The sequence below is a fragment of the Callospermophilus lateralis genome, chromosome X, assembly GCF_048772815.1.
Source record: "Callospermophilus lateralis isolate mCalLat2 chromosome X, mCalLat2.hap1, whole genome shotgun sequence".
Lineage (NCBI taxonomy): Eukaryota > Metazoa > Chordata > Mammalia > Rodentia > Sciuridae > Callospermophilus > Callospermophilus lateralis.
This window is the reverse complement of record NC_135325.1, coordinates 62,280,829-62,290,076: the sequence shown is the minus strand read 5'-3', so window position 1 is coordinate 62,290,076 and position 9,248 is coordinate 62,280,829. Positions and strand designations below refer to the sequence as shown.

Below are 9,248 nucleotides of genomic sequence, written 5' to 3'. Positions count from 1 at the left end.
TATCATACCCTTCCTAGCCCCATGGGGGGTGCCTCCTCTCTACCCGCAGACTCCCCTCTCAAATGCCTCCTCAAAAATTTGGACACCCTCAGCCTAACCCCAGAGATCATTCCCAAGAAACTGAAAAAATTCTCTACTCAGGATTGGCCCAATTATTCCTTAGACAACCAAAACCATTGGATCACTTATGAGTCTTAGATGCTGCCATTTTGTCTCACAAAACCCTCCCCCCATTCTCCTTTTTGTGCCAGTCCCCACCCCTCCACCAGTCCCCACCACTCCACCAGTCCCCACCCCTCTGACTCCTCCTTTTTCAGGCCCTGCCCCCACTTCTTTTTTCAGTCCTTCAGTCATCCTTTCCTGTACACAGTCTGTCCAGCCATACCCTATTTCAATTATGGCTCCTTTGAGAGAGGTTGCTGGAGCAGTAGGAATCGTTAGGGTCCATGTGCTCTTCTCCATAGCGGACCTTTCACAGATTGAAAAATGCTTGGATTCCTACACCACCAACTCTGCCATAATGGAGTTTCAGTACTTACTTGAAGCCTACAGTCTCACTTTTCATGACATTTACATGTTCCTGGCCAATACCCTTCTCCCAAAGGAATGCAGGTGGGTCTGGGAACCAGCCCATAATTGTGCTGATGAGGTCCATCAAACCACCCTGACCCACCCTCTCAGCCCCCAGGCAGTTTCTGCTCAGGACTCTAATTGGGACTACAATATCACCACAGGATTAGCTCTGAGGGACCAATTTTCCACCTGCTGTGCTTCATAGCAGAACAAACTGAGGAATCCTGTAAATGCTGGCCTGACACTTATGGCAAGTGCCCTTATAATTCATGCAAGAAAGCTTCCTAGATGAGCCTTGCTATGAGAATCAAGCATACACCAAATTAACTATTTGAGACCCAAGGGACCCGAAATGGGCTTCTGGTGTTGATGCTTCTCCTCATGGTTTTCCAGATACTTTCTCCCTCAGAGGACACCTATCCCTTACGTGAAGGCCTCACCAAAGCTGATGGGAACTTCATCATCATGGATATGGAGCTACAAAATGGAAACAGAACTGTGGGAACTTCACTAGCCTGTCACCCAGGATTTCTAGACCCATTCGCTCTTGTATTCCTCCTCCTGACCACTGGTCTTTCTTAGCCAATCCCTCTCACTGGGTCTCTAGCCAGAAGCTAATGTGGTGTCTCCTCTTCCATCTTCTTCTCCTTGCCTTCAGGTATCTTTGGTGTTCTTAAGCTCATCATGTGGCACACCTGGTTCATGGAGTTTGCGGAGGCCCTCCAACAGGACAGCTGGCTGACTCCCCCCACTTGCAGGGACAAGGATTGGATTGAGACTATCCATGACCTATGGCTTAGAGGAACTTTCATGGATTTTTGGCCCCAAGGAAATTCACATCTTCAGTGCCCTGGCCTTTACAGCTATGTTTCTCTTGTCCCTGCACCCTGACCATCACTCCCTTCCTTCACACTCCTCACTTTGCTCTCCAGCAGGAAGTAGGCAGAGGATCTCATTGCCCTGCTCCCAATACAAAAACAAGAAGGGAGAAATGGAGACTCCCCATTCTCAGGAGAACATTGTGGAATCCCTTACTCCTCTCCTTCCTCTCCAAAGGGCACCATGTCAAGAGCACTAAATTCATAGGTTTCTTCAACCAATTCCCACAAGACACAGTGTCCACTTGCTGTTCCTGAGACACCCTGCCAATCAGCACCCACCACATTCCCTATGCAACCCTTCTTAAGCCGATGCTTGTAAGCACAAGCTTTCTTCTCTCTCTCTGCCCTACTCCTCTCCTCTCTCTGCTCTCTGCCTCTCCCTCCGCAGCCCTCCAATAAAAATCTCTTGGTTGAATCATTGTCTCAGATGAGTCACTCACCTTTCAGGCTTTCCTTTACATCTATGATCTGAATCACACTGGATAAAATCTGTTTTCCCATTTCAATTGCATTTCTGTAGGAGCACCATGGGGCACAGATATGTATTGGTAAGGTAATGTCAAATATTTGTTGTGATCTCCAGAATCCTGCAGCAGCATGTTCATGAAGGAACACCACAAGTTGTCTCCCTACCTTACTTATCTGTTCACAAGTTGAGAAACATAAGGCACTTTTCATATAGTAGCTTGTGTGTAAATTTAGATTGCCTTTCTGTTTTACAGGTGCTTCCATGAAATATCTGTCTTCAGTGTTTCTCTCTCTTTTCTTTTTTGTTACTCCCCTCTTCCGTGACCTGGTATTGCCACCCCAACTAACTTGGTGACTATATTCCCCAAAGCAAAAGGAGTATTAGCACCTGCTAGAATGGTCACTCAGTTACTCCCTTAACTCACAGAAATAGCTTCTCTGATGCCACCCAAGGCAAATTCACTGCTCCCCTAACTCTCCTGCAGTTGGCTCTCAACAAGTTCACCAGCACCATGAATCCTCAGCATAGAAGTGGAAAGTGGGGCTCCTTGGAAAGCCAGGGCAGCCCAAGAAAGCTGGAGTGGGGGCCACTCTTGGTCCTGAGATGCCAAATTTGTCTCCAAAAGCTCAGTCCTTGTCCCTAATGCCAATCTAATAACAAGGACATGGTTTTGAGTAAAGGAAAAATGAAGGTTTATTGCTTTTCTAGCAAAGGAGAAACAAGGGAGATTACTATCCCAAAGGCTGTGATACTGTCCATCAGTAGGAATAAGGGCTTTCAAAGAGTGACTCAAAGGCTACATTCCATGTGTTCTCTGTATGGAGTTGTAATTCACTTGTTAATTTGGGAGATATTTGGTTCTGAGATCTTCTGGTACCATCAATTCTATAGTGGGTGTGTACTCAGGGACAGATAATTCTGTCTAGGATAAGGAAGAAAGATAATACTATTTCCCCTAAGATTAGAGGGGGGAGAGTTTAGGGAGAAGCAGGGAGAGAGTAAGAGAAAGAAATTTGTCCATTTAAAAAAATAAGTTGCAGTGGTAGAGCAGCAAGTGTTATAGTCAAAGCATAAAGTGGACTACTGTTACACATGCCCAATTTGTTTTTTTGGATCAACATCTTATACTTCGTAATACATTTATATACAAATTCATGATTATATGTACAAAAGGCAATGAAGTCACAAAGAATCTAAGCAACTGCATTATCAGCTACATTCAACAAAGTTACTACTGTTGTCCCTTCTCACAATTTTCTACATCTTTAAGGAAATGGTAAGCACCATCCTATGTGGACTTTATGTTTAGAAGTTGGAGACTGCATGCAGGTCGGGACACATCTGAATTTCTGCAGAGCTGGACAGAGACTTCATCATGTTCCAGGAGAAGTTGGCCAGAAGAAAGTCATGCATTGCTGTCTGAGTTTTATTGCTGGTGAAAAACCAGCTATCCAGGGTTTCAAAATTTGAACTCTTGTTCTGTGTTTCTGTACTGTTTAATGAACCTCCAGAGCAGATAGGTTTGGAGCAGAGGAGAGTCCTTCAATCTGGGTCTCTGTGTCAGATGAATTATTGCTCATGGAAAAGCTTGAGTGTTGAAGGATGCTGCCAAGGGGCAGATGAGCACTATTGTCTAAAAAGTTTAAGTCTGTCTGCATTTGTGTGTCAAATATCTCAAGGCCTAGGAAGTGAGAATTTGCCCTGCAACCATAGGGCTGGGCAGATGAGTCTGAAAATAAGAAGTGAGTATGAATCTCTGTCCAGTGATTCCAAGACTGGCTCAGTGTTCCCAGTGCTAAATTCACTATGTTCAGTTTCAGTCTGGATATTTGAAGCTGGGAAGAATTCTTCAATATCAAAATCTATTTCAGGATTCTGGATTTGGCCAGATGGCAGTTGAGTGTCAGGCCCACTCTTTGCATCATCCAATGTATGATGAGGCAGATTACTTTGCAAGATGTTTTCTAAATCACTTAATAATTCTATGGCTTGGGTCTGATTATCTGTCATGTTCTGTGAAGGAAGCACACTATTCTGTGCATTGAAGCCCCAAATTGGAGCAGATTTCTCAATATGTTGATTTAAAGTCTTAGGGTCATTCTGAGTTAACAAACCATGAGTAACTGTCTCTGTTACTAAGCTGCTGCTTATAAAATTGTCTGCAGGAACACTGTAAGATGAAAGTACACTCTCAAAAATGTCTCTGTACATTCTAGCTTTTCCCCTCTGTACTTGGCCTTCTGCAGGATTTTGCATCCAACTGGTCTGGGTTTCTCTGGAGATCCCACCAGGCTGATAACAAGGGTCCATAAACACATCACTCTGAGCAGCTATAGATAAAGTTACCATAGAAATGTTCAGAAGCATCTGGGTATAATACTAATGAAAAGGGATTCTTGAGAATCAAGTGACAGATAAGCCTGAGAACAAAATGACGTGGAGGAGTCAAAGCCAAAACACTGTGCAAGAAGGTATGAGGTTTTGTGAGGCATAGGACAGGTCCATCTGTATATTGATTGAAGAAATACCATTCTTTTGATATGTCTTCACTTATAAAACATTATACAGATTTTAACAAAGTTCATTTGAATGCTGGTACTAATTGGCTCAACAACAGGATTTATAATTTTTAAAGAGGTATGCTCTCTTTAAGACAGCAAGCCTCTGACTCTAGGCAAAGGCTTAGGGTTCCTACTGTTAAGGGATCCAAGTACCAAGTACCTGCAGTGGAGTCCTAATTCTAACCGAACTGCCACAGGCTCAGGCAAAGAGTCAGAGGTAGACAAAAGACAGGCACAGGAGAGAAATGTGTGACTGGAAGTTTAACCAGAGCCACTTTGGTCTTTGGTAGAACCATTTCTTAGGATATCTCAGAGGTGTTGTGACACCCTGCTATATGGCATTAAAGCTGCATGAATCTACAAAAGAGGTTATTAATTTGATATCTGAAGTTTCTAGATCTTGAGCATTTGATTGAGGGGTTGGTTGGGTGCTCACTGGTTCAATGGTCTTAATAGATAACTTCTGGTTTTGTTAGTAGTTTCCATTTGCTTTTAATAGGTAGATCTCTATGTTCTGCAGGGATCTCATACCAAATGTGAGACTGTAATGTTGTTCTGCTGGGTAGGGACAGTGGCATGTGCACTGGAATGTCTTGCAACATTCCTCTGTTTACCTTATCAAGTTTCACTTTGTACAATAGGCACTGCTGCACTCATTGCATTTATGCTGCTTCTCAGCATGCATTTTCAAAAAGTGCTCTTTTACGAGAGAAAACTGAGAAAATGATCTTCTGAGAACTCTAGGACACCCTTCCAATTGGACAACAATAGAATTTTGGTATGATTTTCCAGTCTTGACCTTGTACATATTGAGCACCAGCTGTTGGGTAGGATCTTGCTGCAGGTACACAGGGAGCACGGAAAGCGGAATCAGCTCTCGCTTGCAGGTGGCACCTGGGCCTAGGGCTTATGAAATGCTTCTGTGGGGCTGCGATAGGCTGCCCATAACAGGATCAGGTGGGGTGGGCAGTGGTTGTAGAGGCTCCTTGCAGAGCCTCCAGGACAACAGGAGCGCTCTCTGACAAAGCCATGGGTTCAGCTGCCATGGCCTCCAAGGCTGCTGTGACTCCCTGCCTATGGATAATCTTTTGTCCTTGGTTTAAAACACCAGAATTTCTGGATCTTTCTGGGCCTTCAACCCATTATTGAATTTCAGTAAATTTCCTCAGTCATCTGCCTCACTGAGAAGTAGTATTCCTGCTGCTTCAACTCTGAATTGCAGAAAACTTGAAAATTCAGTCTTCCTCAATTCCATCTTTGCTCCACCTCCACCATGCTGTATAGTTTTCATATTTATTGTGACCTTCATTAGTTTTGATAAGGGTAATGCTGCCCTTATGGAATATGTTTGCAAGACCTCATTCCCCTTTTATTTTTTTAAATGATTGAAGACAGAATTGTTAACTCTTATTTAAATATTTGATATCAATCAACAATGAAGTCATGTGGTCCTGTGCTTTTCTTCAATAGGAGACTTTTTATTATTGATTCAATCAAGTTACTTCATATAAATCGGCTTATGTTTTCTACTTCTTCATTATTCAGTCTTGACTAATGTGTATGTGTCTGGGAATTTTGTAATTTTGTCAAGGTTATCAAGTCTGTTGGCCTTATTTTACATCATAATCTCATGATATTTATGTTTCTGTGATGTCAGTTATAATACGTTCCTTTTTATCTATGAATTCACTTGTTTGAGTCTTCTCTCCTTTCTTTTTTCTTTCTGATAGATGTAACTATGGGTTTTCCCATTTTTAAATATTTTTTAAATAGGTCTTTATTTTTCAGCTTGTATTGTCCATTTTATTTCTACTCTGATCATTAGTATTTATTTACTTCTAATAAAGTAGGGTTTATTTATTATTGTTTAATTCCATGAGATGCAGCAGAATTTAATAATTTGAGATCTTTCTGTTTTTTGATGTGGACCTATATTGCTATAAATGACCCTCTTAATATTTTTCTTGCCATATTTCATAGAATTTTATATGTTGTTTCCAGAAACATTAAAAATTTCTTTCTCGATTTCTTCCTAGATCAATTTGTTGTTCATTGGTAAGTTGTTTAACTTCCATGTTTTCCAACTTTCTTTTCTTATTGATTTGTAGTTTTTATTGTGTGGTTATAAAATATACTCAATGTTATTTAATTTTTTGAGACTATTTATATGTCAGGCACAAGGGGACACTCTTGGATTCCCAGTAATTTGGGAACATGAGACAGAATGATTTCAAGTTCCAATCCAGGCCCAGAAACTTAGATAGACTCTGCCTTAAAATAAAAATAAATAAATAGAAAGAACTGGGAATTTAGCTCAGTGGTAAAGCATTTCTGGTTTTAATATCCAGTAAAACAAGCAAACAAAAAATAATATAACAATGCTGGGATAAGACTTGTTTTGTTACCTGTTGTATGGTTTATTGTGGAGGATATACTATGAATATACTATGTATGATTGGGAATAATGTGTATTCTGCATCTGTTGGATTGGACATTTCATATAAACTTCTGTTAGGTCCATTTGATCCAGAACATATTTTAACTGTTATTTTTTTGTTGATGTTTTATTTCCTGGATGATCTCCATAGCTGAGAATGTGAACATAAAGGCTCCCACTAATATTTTATTGGAGTGTATCTCTCCTTTGTATTTTATAATATGAGATATATATATATATATATATATATATATATATATATATATATATATACTCTGATAATTGGTGGATGTATATTTGGAATTGTTCATTTCTGTTACTGAATTGAATACCTCACTGTTATGTAATGACTTAAGTTTTCTTCTTTTGCTTTGGTTTAATATTTATTTTATCTAACATAAATATGGCTTTTTTTGGCATTGGATATCTCATTCATTACTGCATTGAAAGTCTATGTGTGCCATTAGCGTTAAAATGAGTTTCTTTTTTAATATTTAATCAGTACATTATAATTATGCAAAATAATGGGGTTTATTGTGACATGATTACATATGCACATAACATAATTTGCTCCAATTAATTCCTCAGTACCCATATCACTTCTACCTTCCATGCCGTCATTTCCTTACCTCTATTCTTCTGGACTTCCTTCTATTTATTTACATGTATAATTTTTTTCATTGGTGTATTAAAATTAAACATGAAAAGTGGAATTCATTGTGGTACATTCATGCATGCATATAGGATAATTTGGTCAATTTATTTCCCCAGTTCTCCTTTCTTTTCATGACTCCTACCTCTTTGATCTACTTGTCCCTTACTGATCTTCTTATATGTTTTTCAGTCCTCTTTTTATTCCCATTTTTTTTCCTCCAGTTTCTGTATATGAGAGAAAACTTTCAGATCTTGAGTACAGCTGAGTAGAACTCCGTTTCACTTGATGTGATGTTCTCTAATTCCAATCATTGGCCTGAAAATGACATAATTTGATTCTTCTTTATGGCTGAGTAGAACTCCATTTGTATATGTAACACATTTTCTTTCTCTGTTCACCAATTGATAGACAAAGTAGGCTAGTACCATATTTTGGTTATTATAAATTGTGCTATTGTAAACATTGGAAGGCTAGAAGTTGAGCAGTAAAGAGACATTTTTTCAAAAGAATAAATGGAAATGGCCAAAAATATAGGAAAAAATGTTCAACATTATCAATCAAGGAAACTCAAATAAAAACTACACTGAGATTTTTATCTTACCCAAGTTAAAATAGTGATCATTTAGAATATAAATAATAATGAATACTGGAGAGTATGCAAGAAGAAAGGGAAAACTTATACAATGTTAGTGGAATTTCAAATTATTAAACCTTTCACTTTGAATTCAATATGGAGAGTCCTCAAAAGACTTGAAAAGGAATCACTGTTTGATCCAGCTATTCTACTCCTGTGCATCTGTACTGACGTTTGTATCTTGTAAGCAATAGACTTAAACATTTTGATTTTAATCTATTCAAGGCAAATATCAATGAGGAAGGTTTTAGGACACATATGTTGAATTTTTTTTTTTCTAATTTGGTTATACTTTCTTTCTTTCTCCAAATATAGTCTTCAATTATGGTTAAATTGTTTATTCTAGTAGTATGTTTGGATTACTTATTTATTGATTTTCATTGTTTATTACATATTTTTATTTTTGATCACTATGATTATAAACAAGCTCCTTAAATATGATAGCAACTAATTTATTACAGTTCCACCATCAATGTATAAGTGAACCTTTTTCTCAACATCTCACTAAAGTTATTTGCATTAGTTATTTGCATTCCATCTTTTGTGAAATAACTATTTAGTTATTTTGCCTATTTATTGATTGTGTTATTATATTGAGTTAAGTTGATTGACTTCTATATACATATATATTCTGGCTATTAATCTCCTGTCAAAGGAGTACCTGACAAAGATTTTCTCCCATTCTATATGCTCTATCTTTACACACTTAATTGTTTTCTGTGGCATGTGAATATTTTTAATTTAAGATCATTACAGCTTTGGTTCATTTTTGTAATCCATGTATTTTCCTTTATTATTTCCATTATCATATAAAATTTTCCTAGTACATTTTTTTGTTTTTTTATCACATTTATAATGGCTTCTTTTAATTTTTTTTTCTTAATCAGACATCAGGCTACTCTTAGCATTTCGGTTTCTTGCTCTTCCTCCAGTGTATTGGGCAGACTTTCCTTTGTCTTGTGTGTTTTATAATTTTGGCCCTTACTAGGTATCCACAGATATATATTGCAGAATATCTGGATACAATGCTCTTCCACT

General features: G+C 38.4%; 1 pseudogene; it reads right to left on the bottom strand.

Moving 5' to 3' along the window:
* Positions 1–3,228: 3,228 nt before the first annotated feature.
* Positions 3,229–7,534, bottom strand: LOC143638572 (ATM interactor pseudogene; annotated as a pseudogene).
* Between the last annotated feature and the right edge of the window lie 1,714 nt (positions 7,535–9,248).